Below are 15,916 nucleotides of genomic sequence, written 5' to 3'. Positions count from 1 at the left end.
GAGTGCTCTACTAGCTTTCAACTAGCAACATTCAAATGTAGTTCAACTTTGCAAATGAGTGAACATTCAAGCAATGGAGCCCTCAGCGAGGCACTGGTCTAGCACAGCACTCAAGAAAATGCTTAAATTTAGGCACATGATTTTAGGTATATGTGCACTGCACTCGGGATGTATGATGGCATCCCGGATGGTAGTCGGGATGTGAGATGGCAGCTTGTAGACATAGCCCAGGTAGCTTTAATCTCACTAACTTGGGTAACAATAGCAGTGAAGCCACAACAGCGGTGGCTGTTTGAGTATGTACGCAGGGTCCTGGTGGGCTACGCTAGCCAGTGCAACCACCCATGTTCCCAGAGCTTCACCGCTATTGTTACTCAAACTAGTTTTGATCTAGCTAGAGCAATCAACTGTAGTGTAGACATATCACTCAGTGTTTTGTTGGATCAAAGCCCTAGTTCCCAGCTGGCATGAAATTTTCTAGAATGTCATGCTTCCTTTTTCTTACACATACAAATGAACAAACACATTAGGGGACGGAAGTTATGGGATACAGAATTCAAATCTGAGCACAAGAGGAGCTGATGGATGTTCATCACTTTTGAAGAAGCAGGTCACTTATTTAATATCTAAATATGGATTTTGGAGTGTAACTTTAAGCACCTATTATTGATAATCTTGGCCAGAAGATTTATAATTTTAGTTTGGTGGGTATACAGCGCTCTATATGTGAACAATGAAAGCATAAATATTTTGGCATGGCTTCTGTTATATTTGGATTCTTAAGTTAACTGTTGGGAATGAAACCCTAAAGATATTTGCTATTGCTTTGTTTGACTAACTCTTGCTTTTTTGTGTGTGTGCATGCAAGTCATAAGATCAATAAAATCTACATACAGCATGTAAAGAAAAACAAATATGTAGATCTCACAACTTTTTGGTATTAAAATGGCCACCTAGAATGCAAACTTACGTACCTAACAATAGATTTTTTCATTTTTATTGTTGTGTCTCAATCTTGCCAAGAGAATTGATGCTGAACATGTTCTGTCATTGTTCATGTTTGATACAAATTCTACAATGAAGTATGAAGTGTATAAATACTAATGATTAAAGCATTCAGCAAAAGATAGTACCATGACATACTGCTTTGACTTTTCAGCATTCCTTACTGTGATTGACTGTGTATTCCATCTCTTCCCATGGGTCTGTGACTCTGAAAACAGAAAAAAAACTTAAATAGTCAACCAATCAAATGATGGAGCATTACAAAGATCAAAGCAGTCCAGCACTCAATTATGTAATTTACAAAATACAAGAGTCATCAACATTCAGAAACCTTATTTTTGTGACAAAAAGCATATAAAGAAAAGAAAATAGTCCATTATAAATCATCATTCAGGACAATAATTGTAACAAGAATGAGAATTCGACCCAATATGTCCAACGCTCATTATGATGCTTGAATTGTAACCTTATGGTCCTCTTTGGAAACCAAACAGAAAATAGACAAGATGTGAAAAAGGTTTAATGAAGATATTTTTTTAAAAAAAAACCTACAATCTCAAATGTAGCAATAAACACATTATGCCTATCATTGAAAATAATATGAGCCATATTTGGTGCTATCATTAGCAGACTTGGACAAAACAACAGAAAAAAATGATGAACATTTCACGTACATAAGCATGATTTATTTGCAAATAGTTTGCACAGTTTTTATAAGGATCTGGTCATAAAATGCAAATTTTACTGGCTTAATAGAAGTGTTAATGAAGCACAAAAACTGTCCTCAACAAGGAAAATACATACCGATGGGCATACTCTGATACAAATCAACAGGAGTAAATGTATCTTCTACCCCATATAGTGAATCACTGCTGACTATGTATTTACTTCTGGAATAAAGAGCAACTCAACATAAGTAAGGCTACCAGAAACTGGGCCTGAATAACCTCTAGAAAGTTATATCCTTGAGAACAGATTACACAAAAAGAAAAACAGCTCATTTTTAAATCAGTACAGTACTTGGAAAAAGGGTATGAAAGAATCTAATGTACAAGGTTAATGAAAATATTTTCAAATAAATATGTTAACTGAGTTCTTATATAGAAGTCCATAGTAATACAGAAAAAAATAGCTAGCCGTAAATAAGAAGCTGACACTCTGTACTGTAGTTTACCACATTCTGTACTCTATAATTCTCTAAACCACAAAGTTTCCTATGATCAAGTTCAGAACATCGCTTGAACAAACACCGTTGTGCTGTCACATCTTCCTCTGAAATTAAACAAAAGACAGCAGTAGGAGCTGGGGAAAAGGAACAAACCCTCAAAAGTCAAAATAGTTCGTGACACATGATTTTGACTTCTGTTATTGCTAGTGTACAGAACATTTGTGAGGGAGGAAAAGCACAATGGGGCTGTGATGGTACAGAACATTGCAGGCACCTCTGGATCTCTGAAGTACTGATAGACAAGAAGGCACCAAGATCAGTGAAGGACAGAGGTTAGAGAAAACAAACAGACAGCTCAAATTAATAGCCAATATCGTTCTTACAAAACTCCCATATAACCCAACCTTCAAAGTGTGCTGGATATGTATTTAAGAAATAAAGACATTTGTCAACCTTTAAAAACTCCCATGAGTCCCTTTCTATTTAATTCCACAGTGCTCATCCTGTTTACTGCATTGAAAATCATTCCAAATTAAAGGTTATAAAATGGGAAAAGTTAACAAGGGCTTTGAAACAATAAGGAATATGAACCCCGTAAAAATATTTATTTGGCCCTCTGCCCTGGTTGCAATCAACTAAAATTAGGGGAAGGAACAAACATTGCAATTTTAAAAAGAGGTAAAACAAAATAAAGCTATCTGGTGCTGTAGCTTAGTGCACTCTAGTTTTTTTATACTTTCTAAACCTTGCTTCGGGCATAAGTAAAATCTTAGCTCAAGTTGTACAAAACTCAGTGCTTTTATGTCATGCAGGTTCGTGTGAATTTTTTGTTCAGTGTCCCTCCACAGGGATCTTTCACGTACCAAATTTCATTCTGAGTTTCATGGTACAATAAATCCGAAAATTGAAAGTGAAACAGCCAAGACTACAAAATAATGCTTCTTTTTGACCCAATGCTTTCCTTCTCCTTCACTTTTAATGTCATCAGAGGTCATTAGGTGACACTCTTGCATACCTTGTATACCTTAGGACAAGACAGAACACATTGTTTAGAGAATTAATCAAACTGGTGTGAGTGTATTCATGAAATCGCAACAAAAAAAATCTCTTAAATTATTGTTCACATTTTTGAACCCTTGAATTTTAGTTTTTCAGATCCCCCAAATTTCCCAAATTTATTCACAAGGCAGCGTGCAAAATTCATTTTCACCTCCACATTTTGTGTATCTGAAATTTCACCTAAAATATTGGCCAGGCGGCTATGTTTGGCAATTTTTATTTGCGGAAAATGGGAAAGATTACAGGAGTTCTCCAATTTTTTCCATATGTCACCTACAGTTTAATAGAGACTTTGTCTCATATGCCCACTTCCCTTCCCATCTGCAATTGCATAACTTGCATGTGAGAGCTACAGTGATTAGCTCACATGGAAAAACATTATAGGTGTATATAACATTGTTAGCTGTCTTTGAGTATAATGTAGCATCTGGAAATGCGGAGACTCAGTATCATGTAACCATCAAGCATTCTGTAGGCCATCAAACAAGTGCTCCACAAACTACCAGTGATCGATGCCCTACAGTTTGAAAGCCCCTGGGATGCAGCAACACACAGGAAGTCACATGCACATTTATATTATGTTAGACACACACAAAGTCCAGGGGCCCGATCCTCCCATTGCACATGTTACTCCCAAGAACTTCACGAGTTATGGCCGGTTAGCAGCACTTTTTTTGCTGTTATTAGGATCCGAATATTAAAATTTGTCTCTTGGAAGTAAATATAGATATAGTCCTGCATTTTCCCCTACTCCAGTTATTCTTAATCCAAGGAAAATGGAGCTATTTTTATTTTATTTTAAATTATAATGGAACGATAATGCAACTTGCCAGAATGAAGACCCTGGAGCCTGACTCCCTGCAGAACCCAATAAATATACAGCACGTATAAGTTTCCTCATCTTGCCCTACCTGAATGCACCAGGTCCCACCTCAATGGACTGCTTTGAACGGCAGCAAAGTAATTCATTTTCCAAGCTTCAACTGTGTTTGGCCTCTCTGTTGAGAACATTGACTAGTGAAAAATGTGACAGTGTTTGTGTGTTAGAGAGGCCTATTCTGCAAGATACTGGATTAAGACCACCAGCTCATTTTATCCAGTCCACTAACCCACTGTCAACTGGTAATGATTTTCTGTTATTATTGACCTAGGCTACATTCAGATGGGAAAGTGTCATATTATCACAATTGAAAGAAATTGGCACCTATCTAATCAAGAGCAAGATTCCAGTATAAAGGTAACAGAGTAGCAGCCGTGTGAGTCTGTATTCGCAAAAAGAAAAGGAGTACTAGTGGCACCTTAGAGACTAACCAATTTATTTGAGCATAAGCTTTCGTGAGCTACAGCTCACTTCATCGGATGTATAAAGGTAAGGATTTTCCCAGGAGATGGAGGACTTTTCTTGTATAGTTTAAAACAGGTTTGTTAGGACACCGGCAAAATTTATTATACCATGAGATGATACAAAATAACTACTTACTCTACAAAAACAGCATTCATAAAGAATCATCACTGAACTAGCAATCACTGGCAAATAAATGTGTCCAGGCAGTGTGCACACTAAAATTATCTGGAAATTGCATTAATAATATCTAGCAGTCCACCCAGGGTATTATTTTTCATTCAGGCTCATCCATTAATTTGAAATCTGCAGTAAAACAAGAGAAATGTGCTTTGTTATGTTAAAACAATTCTAAAATGTGACATCTCCTTCAAAGTCTTGCTGAACAAAAAGTATATAGTGAGTTTTAATGTTGGCTCACAAATTTATTTGCACTTTGCTGCATTTAACAGATCATCAGAATAAATATAAGAAAAGCAGCTTATGCCATCTCTGTCCTGGCAATTTGGTTAAAAGCATGGCACTATAGCTGTGTTGCTATAGCACTTCCTTTCAGCTGATTTGTTCAATTTTTTACATTTATTTGATTAATATGCCACCTAAGCCCACTAACAATCTTTTCCCAGTATGTTTTGGGTAAGTGCTTCCACAGTGATTCAGGATGCAAGTCACTAATAAAAGTCATTATGCTAAGAGGATCCAGAACAACTGACCAAGAATATATTACTTCATCATCTCTAAAAAGTTTAGTAGACCAGCAAAATAAATCATAACCTAGCTCACGCAGAGAGGGCATAAGCTGCTTCGTATACTCTAAGCACTTTATCTTAAACTATTCAGATAAAATGCAGACACTCAGTGGGGGGTAAAGATTTTTAGCTAGAGGTGAATTTCAACAGGGTCAGTATTAGCAAAATAAGTAGCATTTCCTGTCCAAAAGTTCTCAAAGCATTTATGAACACGAACCTCTCTGCTTTACGTAAAATCTCTCCCAATGAATGACAACCGGAGAGTTATACTGTGCCAGAATTCACGACAAAGCTGGAAGACCGTGGCATTACATTCAAAAAGAACTGGAGTAAAATATTTAAACGCCTGCCATTGAATCATGCACTTTACCTTTCAGTGGTGGTGAGATGCACATGTGCATCAACAGGACAAAAAAGTTTGTACTCTCTCTATATGTTTGTACAATGCCGAGCTCAATGGGACCCTTAGTCCTGATCGGAATTTCTGGACACTGCTGTAATCAAATAAACAAACAAACGACAACCAATAACCAATAACAACAACAACAAACAAATAAAATAATAAATAACACACATTGTGAAAAAAATAATTAATAGCTATAAATAATACACAGTAGACTCCCCCAACATCAAATGTGATACGAATTATGTGATAAGTACCGAAGGATATAGCCAAACTCTATTTAAGCACGGACTTGCATTGACGATGAGGCAGAGCTTCATCATCCTAGGCGGAAAAAATGTGCTGAAAGAGTTAGGGCTAATCTACACGAGAAGCGCTAACTCAGCACAGCTGCACTGATGCAGCTGGGCTGCTGTAGCGCATCTGGTGAAGACGCTCTATGTCGACGGGAGAGAACTCTCCCATCAGTATGATAAATCCACCGCCACGAGAGGTTGTACCTATGTTGGCAGCAGAAGCTGTCCCACCGACATAGCGCTGTCTACACTGGTGCTTAGGTCAGTGTAAGTTACGTCGTTCAGGGTGGTGGCTTATTCACACCCCTGAGCAACAGAACTTATACCGAAGTAAGTGGTTGGGTAGACCTGGCCTCAGAATCTTTCCTCAAGCTTCCTCGTGTACACGTGTGTGTTTGTGTCCACCCTTCTCCAGCCACTTCACTAATTTCCCGTCTTTTTTTTTTTAAAGAACAGCCCAAATACTTCTGTGCATCCTGCAAGCAATCAGCTGTCCCCACACCTGTGCCTTCTGTTACTTGCTACCCATTCATCTCTCTGTGTATTGTTCCCACCTGTAGGGCTCTCACACTTTCTTATAACAACATTCCCGAAATTCTAATAGTTCCATGTTATGATCAATATACTCTCAAATTAAACGGCATTGGAAAGTATACATGAAGCAATATTGGCTGCAAATACAATTGTTTAATATAAGTTCTTTGTTGCAAGGTATAAAGCCAGTACTACAGCACTTCTTCTTTACTCAGCCTCTTAAACTAGGATTTTAGCTGCCAGTTGTCATAAACTACAATGACATTTTATACTTATTATAATATATGCTGAGTTTTGCGGAAATAAGCGCTTAGGACCAGAGGTGACTTGGAAGTCGGCTCCTCATCTACTTAGGGGCTTTTGACAATTCCATTAGGTGCCTATCTATATCTTTAGCTGCCTTTGAAAATCTATCCCCCAACTGCCAATTAATATCAACTGGATTTGGGCACCTACCTTTGAACATCTTAGTCAAAGCTTGTAACTGCACAGGAACAGTTTCCACCATTGGTCAATTACTTTTAATTGTTTACCCATTGGGAGGGGGAAAGGAAAAGCAAACTACCCCTCAGGGAGCATAAGGACCAAGGTTTGGGCTATATCCTGTGCAGGCAAACCAGGGGAGGATGGAGGGATCCTTGTATCTTCTTCCTCCTGTGTATCCAAGTGGGGCACCACTGCTGGCAGCTTTATAAAACTTAAAAGAAATCATTTGTTTTTAATGGGTTAATGTTTTAGTGGGTGTTTTTATTGGGCTTTTTACAGCCAGAACTTGGTCCAACCAATTCCAGCATGCAAAGCGTTTTCATCACTGAATTCCCATCCCCTGAAAAAACAGGGTTTAAATAATGGAAATGCTGACACCATCTTAACCATAACAGCATGAACAGTGCCACTATAATTACCATTAAAGGAAGAGATCTTAGAATATGAGACAGAGTGATGCTCTCATTAATTTCCCTGCCTGCTGCAACCAGGATTCAGATACAGCTCAGAGTCTAAAGGTCAAAAGTCTTATCAATCTGAGCGATAAATGTTTAGCATAGCGAGATGGAATGTCATGAGGGGATGGAAGAGAAAAGCTTGTGTGCTAGCATGGTGACCTTGAAGTAACAAATTGAAAATGTTAATAACAATTTAGATTAAGTTTTTGTAATGATTCCTTGATTATCATGATGACAAAAATTCAAATAAAATCAAACACAGTAAACGGGTGATACCTAGCAGATTTCATTATCTGGATTGGTTATTATAACCACTCCAGGTTTACCTATGAGAGGATGCTTTACATATCAATACTGAGTTTACTTCTATTACATTTGCCAAGGATGAGCATATGCAAATAATTGTGAAACATTATTTGTAGCACTTGCAGAATCTGTCATTTTTTGTTTTCATAACAATGTGTAGCTCACACCATTCAATAACAATTAGCAAGGACCCAGAGAACTGTTTTTCTGTGTACTTTATCTTATCACTAACTTATTGCTTGAGGATTACATATTGTTGTGGCATTTTGGCCATTAACTCCAAATGTGACTACTGAAACTTCCGATAGTAAAACTGAAGCTCTGGACAATCCTTAAGCCACCTTGTGGTATGTCTTACAGTGCACATGTGTTGATATACCCGAGTTTATGCAAGGGTTATGAATGAGGGAACGGCCTAACAGATTAGACATTCCAAGTCTTATGCATTTAGAAAATAGCTTGAATAAGACATATGCTTTGATAAGATAATAAGCATTCCGGTACTTGGACTATCTATCATTGACCCAATATAGGTCTATGTATATAGTCAGACTAGTGTGTCATGCAATATTACATATGCTTTACTTCAAAACTTCCTTATATTCAATTTTTTTCTTTCCCATTGGGGCACAGAGGACTTTAAATTAATTCCTAGGGCATTTTAATTGTAAGAACACCACTAAATACCTGGATTTCCAAGATGGTTTGACCCTGATCCATTGTGAATCAGGTAAAGCTTTAATCATTCTCCTTTTCCAAGAGGCTTGGCAATATCCTGAATTAATTCCTCATGATTTATCTATTCTGTTGTGCCTGGATCTTGCAATATGTATACTTGGTAGTTGTAATGCAGAGCTGTTATGGATGGTGTTTCAGCCTTCTCCACTTCATTATTTAAAACATGCCAACACTCAACTTATTAAAACAAAATTTAAAAGAAAAAGTAAATTGGTTAACATTCATACAGTTTCTAATGGGTGGTCCTTGCAAGTTCTGCACCATAAAAACTAGTCATGCAACAAAGTAAGCTACAGATGAAACCCCATGAGAAGTGTAGCCAAGGCAAATAATAAACAGGTCTTCTAGACAAATAGGGAGCTCAACCAAAGCAAATCTGATAGGTTACTCACTGGGTATTTTCTCACTCTTAACTCAGTGGCTGAATTCTACATTCGCTAGCCTCTACCTAGCACTTGCAGAAACTTCCCTCCCTGCTGTGGTTAGTGGAGAATGGTTGTGGGGAAGGGATACATATCTCCTACACAGAAAAGAGCTAAACTCCTCCAGGGGCCTCCTGCAGAGCAGCATGCAAGGGGAAGAAAGGATGAATGAAGCATGAGTGGACTGGGGAGGAGCAGGGCCAAGATATCCACCATTGCCCTATGCCCCATAGAGGACTATATTAGGAGTAGTGGAGCCTACTTCTGCCATTAGGGTAGAGTGGGTTTGCATCTGATCCCAATCCCCCTGCTTGGTTCTCCTGCAGATAAATGGGAGATCACTGAGTCATATGAAGAAATAATAAGTATAGATTAATATGTCAGCAAATTAATAAGTGAAAGACAGGTTTCAGCTGGATGTCCCGAGGCATTTCTTATGGAACGGCTGATAATGTAATCACGATTAAAGGGGTTTGGGGGTATTGTTGTTTTCTGTTTGTTTATAAATTACTCCAACAGATATTTGCAGTGTTGTTGCTGTGTTTGTCCCAGGATATGAGACTGACAAGGTGGGAGAGGTTATATCTTTGATGGGACCTACTTATTCAGATCTCTTCTTCAGGTTCTTTCAGCTCCGCGTAGCTCAAAAGGTTGTCTCTTTCACCAACAGATGTTGGTCCAATCAAAGCTATTACCTCACCCAGCTTGTCTCTTGAACAGAAGAGAACTGCCCACAGAGAAGATATCAACCCTGACAGCCGATCACTGCTGTGAGGAACCAATCAATACCAGGTCCAGCTGATCAGCATTGGGTTTAAGAAACTGCTTGTAGTTGGAAAACATTTAGAAATCATCCTGTTTATACATCATATTTGTAATATTTATTGTATTAAACTACAGCACCTTACAATACACACAATGGAACAACATTTCTGCATGGTTCAGAGAGGAGCAAAAATGCACCAGAAATATATGAAAGGGTTCAAAACCACAGAAGGAGGAACAGCAGTTAAACGGCATGAACGCACTGTCCCCATAAACACATACATATGAATAGTGTGAGACTGGAACCAAGGCCCTGATCTAGCCAAGCACTTGGATATGGGCTTAATATTTTGAGGCAAAAAATTACTTTTTGACAAAAACTAAAATTTTCCACAGAAAGTTTTCATGTTTGATGACCAATTCAGAAATGATTTTTTTATATCGTTTAGAAAAATTAAGTATATTTCAGTTTTTTCCTTCTATTTTCAAAAACTTTTTTCTCCTTTTTTGCCTAAAACAAAGTGTATTTTGGGGAAAATTTTAAAGGTTGAAAAGTCAAAGCAACAAAGCAAAAGTGGAAAACATTCAAACAAAAATCAGTTGCAGGGGAAAGGACTGAAATAATAAAAACCTGAAATTTTTCAAAAACACCTTGATGTTTTGCAAAATTTAAAAAAATAAACAAGTCATATTTAAAGTAAAATATGCCAATTCTTTTAATAAGATTACCAGAATTCTTTAACATGGGCAAAATAACATTTTCAACTACCCTTGTTCTTGGAAACAGCTATATCATTTTGGCTGAAATTTTCCAAAAATCTTCAGCCTGAGGCAGACATGGAAAATTTCAGCCCAAACAGTTAAAGACTGGCAAAGTTATAAGCAACTGAAAACAGGGTTTTACAATGGGAACCGTTAGGCAAACTTAATAATTGACAATGAAAGAAGAAAAGTGATAGAAGAAAACCAGCTGAAAGTTTATTTTAAAGATGAGGCACAAGTGGTTACATCTTTAAATGAGATAGCAATGGGCCCTGTATACTGATGGGCTACGTCACCAACACAGAAAAGAGCTAGTGCCATGCCCATGTCCCTTTCAGGCCCCGTTTATTGTTCAAACACAAAAACTCATGAGTTACACAAAAACAAAGCAATCTGCAAGCTGCAGGCCCCAGAACCTTTTCCACTGTCTCACTCAGCCCCAAGAAAGAGCATGCCCTCTTCCCTTAAATCATCTGCTGGGTCATGTGACAGACAGGTAGACCTTAACCCCGTCCAGGATATTTTACCCTATCACAGGCCCTATATGAGTGAAATATTCACTGGGTCATAATGGTTAGGATCCAACATGTCTACTACTCTTTAATAATGATGTGGGTCTATGATCAAATGTGAAACTAAATCCTCAACACCCTGTCATCAAGAGTCAGTAATGAAACTCCAAAAATCATGTTACAGCAATGAAAAAGAAATTAAAGAATTGCCAGGGCCAAAGTTATTAGGATGATGGTCAAGGCCAGTGAAGGGTACGATGATCATCCTAATAATAGTGATTCTTTTTCTAATAAAGCACCAAAATAGATCATCTAATTCAGTAAATGACTGATGAACAGAGAAAAAAAGTGGTGCACTGGATTAGGTGAAAAAAAAAATGATTTGGGAGGATTTAGAGGGGCAATTTGTCCTTGAAGCAATAATATTATAAAAATCCCAAAATTGGGCATCAAAGATCATCATGGTAGTGCTAGTTAATACACAGAACAAAATAGAAAACTGATTTCTGCACATTTAACATCATCACAGAATGGAAAAGATGACTTACTGTCTAAGACAGTAATTGTTCTTCTGTGTTTTGATTAAATTAAATGGGTTGCACCAACTCTTTCTCTAACTTTAATAGCTCAGCAATGAAAAGATGTGGGAATTAAAACAGCACATTCTCCATTATGACCAAAAGAACAGGAAATATAAAAGAATGATTAAATTACATGCAGACAAGCTGTTTCTGCAGAACCAGACTGCAAAATAGTGTTCATCGACATTTCAACCATTTCCAGAATATCTGAGCCATAGTCAGAAATGTAATTATAAACTAACTACTTCCAAGCAAAAAGCCCTACCAGGTAGCTTCCCACATCAATAAAGAGGTTAATGGTGAACTGTAGTTATGCAAGTTTCAGAGTAACAGCCGTGTTAGTCTGTATTCGCAAAAAGAAAAGGAGTATTTGTGGCACCTTAGAGACTAACCAATTTATTTGAGCATAAGCTTTCGTGAGCTACAGCTCACTTCATCGGATGCATACTGTGGAAAATACAGAAGATGTTTTTATACACACAGACCATGAAAAAATGGTTCTCTCCCCCCACCCCACTCTCCTGCTGGTAATAGCTTATGTAAAGTGATCACTCTCCTTACAATGTGTATGATAATCAAGGTGGGCCATTTCCAGCACAAATCCAGGTTCCCCGCCCCACCCGCCACCACCCCACTCTCCTGTTGGTAATAGCTTATCTAAAGTGATCATTCTCTTTACAAGGTGTATGATAATCAAGGTGGGCCATTTCCAGCACAAATCCAGGGTTTAACAAGAACGTCTGAGGAACAGTGGGGGGGGGGGAAAGGAATAAGCAAGGGGAAATAGGTTACTTTTTATAATGAATCAACCATTCCCAGTCTCTATTCAAGCCTAAGTTAATTGTATCCAATTTGCAAATTAATTCCAATTCAGCAGTCTCTTGTTGGAGTCTGTTTTCGAAGTTTTTTTGTTGAAGGATAGTCACTTTGAGATCAGAAATCGAGTGACCAGAGAGCAGTGATATAACTTGATTTAAAATATATTTAGCAACATTCCTGAATTTAAACAGTAGTAAAGACTGGTTTTGAGATGGAAAGGGTAAATAATGTAATAATAGCCTCTTTATTTATATTAAATGCCTCCAAATTTCAGGGAACATGTAAAACAGCAAATAAGATTTATGATAAAAACATCATATATTAAAGAATGTGATTTGAGATGGCTGCTAGAGAGTTAGCATTTCCTAATCTAAATGTTTAGGTTTCAGACAGAAGTTTTGGGTTTTCCATTTTTTAGTCAAAATTCAAAATTTTCCACATGAAAACAAGCTCTAGTAATTATGCAATTTCATAGGATATAATCTGATGTACGTAACTCTGTAGCTATATTGGTAACTATTTATTGTTTACAACAACAATTATAATAATTCACAAATAAACACAGAAGCCCATTTAGAAAAAGCCCACTAATGCTATTGCCTATATAAGAGCAAACATGATGTGAAATCTGAGGTGTTGTCCCAACAATATCAAGCATTTAAATTTTGCTTTTCCTTTTGTTTTCTTGCCTATACCATCTGTAATTGCTGTAAAATCATATATTTAAAGACATTAAGAGGTACCTTATTGATGGATAAATATGCCACTAAAATGCAGGGGAAAAAACATGGTTTTTTTGTCTTAGTTATTAGGCAACTGATACGTTCTGACCACTGACTATCATGCCTAGTCTTAGGTAAGATGATAAAGTTCAATTTCCACTAAAATCAATGGGACCACTCACATTGTAAACTAATACCCGAGGAAAGCAAAGATGGCAGAATTAGACCTTATGTTTTCTGACAGTGAATAGGCCTTTGACTTCATTCACCCTCACTGATGGGAAGGGTGTGTGCAAATTGCTATATCCTGCTCCACCAGGAGCAGCTGCGTCCCACAGAAGATTCACCCATATGGGAAGGCAGGCAACTCTGTGCACCACTACCCTCCCCTGGGCTTTACTTCATCAGGCATTGCAGAAGTTAATGCATTCTGGTGCTAAATTGGGCCTGATATATACTTTTATTAATTATTTTTCCTTGAAACACTCATTATGCTGCCATTGCTTCCAAAGAACAATATCAGGGTCCCCCAGCCACGGAGAGGAGGAGAATTTCATACCCATATAATGGGCCTGATTATCACAAAATACCATGCAGTCTAGTGCACGGGTTCTCAAAGCCGGTCCATCGCTTGTTCAGGGAAAGCCCCTGGCGGCCCGGACCAGTTTGTTTACCTGCCGCGTCCGCAGGTTCGGCCAATCGCGGCTCCCACTGGCCGTGGTTCGCTATGCCCAGCCAATGGGGGCTGCAGGAAGCGGTGCAGGCCAAGGGACCTGCCGGCCGCCCTTCCCGCAGCCCCCATTGGCCTGGAGCGGTGAACCGCGGCCAGTGGGAGCCGTGATCGGCCGAACCTGCGAACGTGGCAGGTAAACAAACTGGTCCGGCCCGCCAGGGGCTTTCCCTGAACAAGCGGCGGACCGGCTTTGAGAACCACTGGTCTAGTGAATAAAGTGCCTCCTTCATTTTTCAATAGCATTAAGTCCAAATCCTATTATGGTTGTATTTTTCCTTATAAGTTTTATAAACTCTTTTCTGTCAGTTAAATTAGAGATTAATTAATTCCATTCTTCAAAAGCAAAACAATAAGAAATCACATCTGATCCAAAAGATTTGAAGGAGCTAATGGCACTCAGCAGCTGGTGTCTTCAGCCATAATCCACAGGAAATACCCTGTACTGATGTCACAAATGATACACATTTAAAGATTAATAGGATTTAGTTTCTCCTTTTCCTGTCAATTGTGGGATGCAATATCCGTCTAACATCATTGACACCAGAGGTGTGACAGCTGCACGTCGTAAGACTGAGTCCACTTCATAGAGCTATTTCATCATGCTTTCCATCTGTTTCCTAAAGGCCAGTGGGGATGCAGGAAATAGTGGGTAGAGGCCTAGTGAGGACACAGAAAGAGAGACATTGTCTGTAGTGATGGGATCCGAGCTTCTCACCTCACTTACCAACTGAAACCAAGATTTTTGTCAGCAACTGGGATGTGGGCAGGATGCAGTGGAACAAAGGATGTAAGAGGGAGTTGGGGCTTTTGGTTACCTTGTGATAGCTTCTACTGAATTACATTCCTACACCTTATTTATTTATGGATATTAATTTAGTTGTCTTTTGGAGTTATGTCAAAAGGGCAACTAGAGTGACTATGTGCCCTTTTTTAGTGTGTATATAAATCTAAATAAATAAAATATGTTTCTGTTTTTATGAGTGATATAGTGTCAGTTAGTAAGTACAAGACATGTCAAGAGAATGAATTCCTGTTATACTAAGCAATCAAGTGTCTTTATTAATCTTTCAGCATTTAATCATGTTATAACAACCAATTTGATTAATGTGGGGTTCAAATTCTGCTCCCTCTGAAGTCAAGTGGACTTCAATGGGAACAGGATGGGGCCCTATAAGAACTATATTAACAAAGGTATTTAAAACTTTAGTACAGTTCCACAGCAGCCAGTTCTTCAATTTGAGCTCAAACAAAAATAAAGGAGGGAAAAAAGGACATAAAATCTTTAGCCAGACAAACTCCCCAAGGTGAAACAAATTCCCATTCAAAAGGAGTTTTGGCTGGCAGGATTGGACCTTTTATGAATTGCACTGCAAAATATTTTTAAAACTATTTTTTTCACAAAAGAGCACACCCATAAAAATCTAGACAATCCTTTTAGTCCCTCAGAACAAACAACCGAATGTTAAAAAGATATTTTAAAAATGTATATTACTGAATTTTCAAAAGATATCATGGTCTAGCTCAAATCACATTTTATGGACATATTACGGTCTGAAAACAAAATGCTGACACCACTTCAATTTTAGTGTTGCAAATGCACTTCTACAATAATCCTGTTTATTCGCTGTTTATTGTGATAATAATCTCTTGACATTCCACAGCTGCAACTTTCTTTTCTATGTAAGCAAAATTTCCTTTTATAGAACTGCTTGCCCCCAACAGCCAATGATATTCTACAAGACTACATTAATCAACTGACCTTACAAAGCTATACCTGGTATCCTTGAGGCAAAGTCTTTGGTGAAACACAAACCACAAGTAAATAAAAGCTGAGGATGGGAGAAAATCTTTGTCATACTTAAAAGCAAATATTTGATAACGTATTTTTAAAGTATTCGTTATATGAAGGTATATTCATGAACCAGTGTTTTATACCTAATGACTAAAATACCTCTCATTGAGGAGACTGACAGCTAATTATAATTAACAAGACCAATAATGTCCCCATATACAGTTCCCAGATGATAATATAAACTAAATTGACAACACAGATAGA

The 15,916-nt window shown here is 37.9% G+C and overlaps 1 long non-coding RNA gene across 1 annotated transcript in view; it reads right to left on the bottom strand.

The window, feature by feature from the left end:
- Positions 1 to 1,195: 1,195 nt before the first annotated feature.
- Positions 1,196 to 15,916, bottom strand: part of LOC141982525 (uncharacterized) — a 33,272-nt gene continuing 18,551 nt past the window's right edge. Inside the window, exon 4 of the long non-coding RNA XR_012638110.1 lies at positions 1,196 to 1,213. This is a non-coding gene — a long non-coding RNA (uncharacterized LOC141982525). The remainder of the gene's footprint in view (positions 1,214 to 15,916) is intronic.

The sequence above is a fragment of the Natator depressus genome, chromosome 1, assembly GCF_965152275.1.
Source record: "Natator depressus isolate rNatDep1 chromosome 1, rNatDep2.hap1, whole genome shotgun sequence".
Lineage (NCBI taxonomy): Eukaryota > Metazoa > Chordata > Testudines > Cheloniidae > Natator > Natator depressus.
Note: the sequence above shows the minus strand (reverse complement) of the source record. Positions and strands in the feature narration are given on the sequence as shown.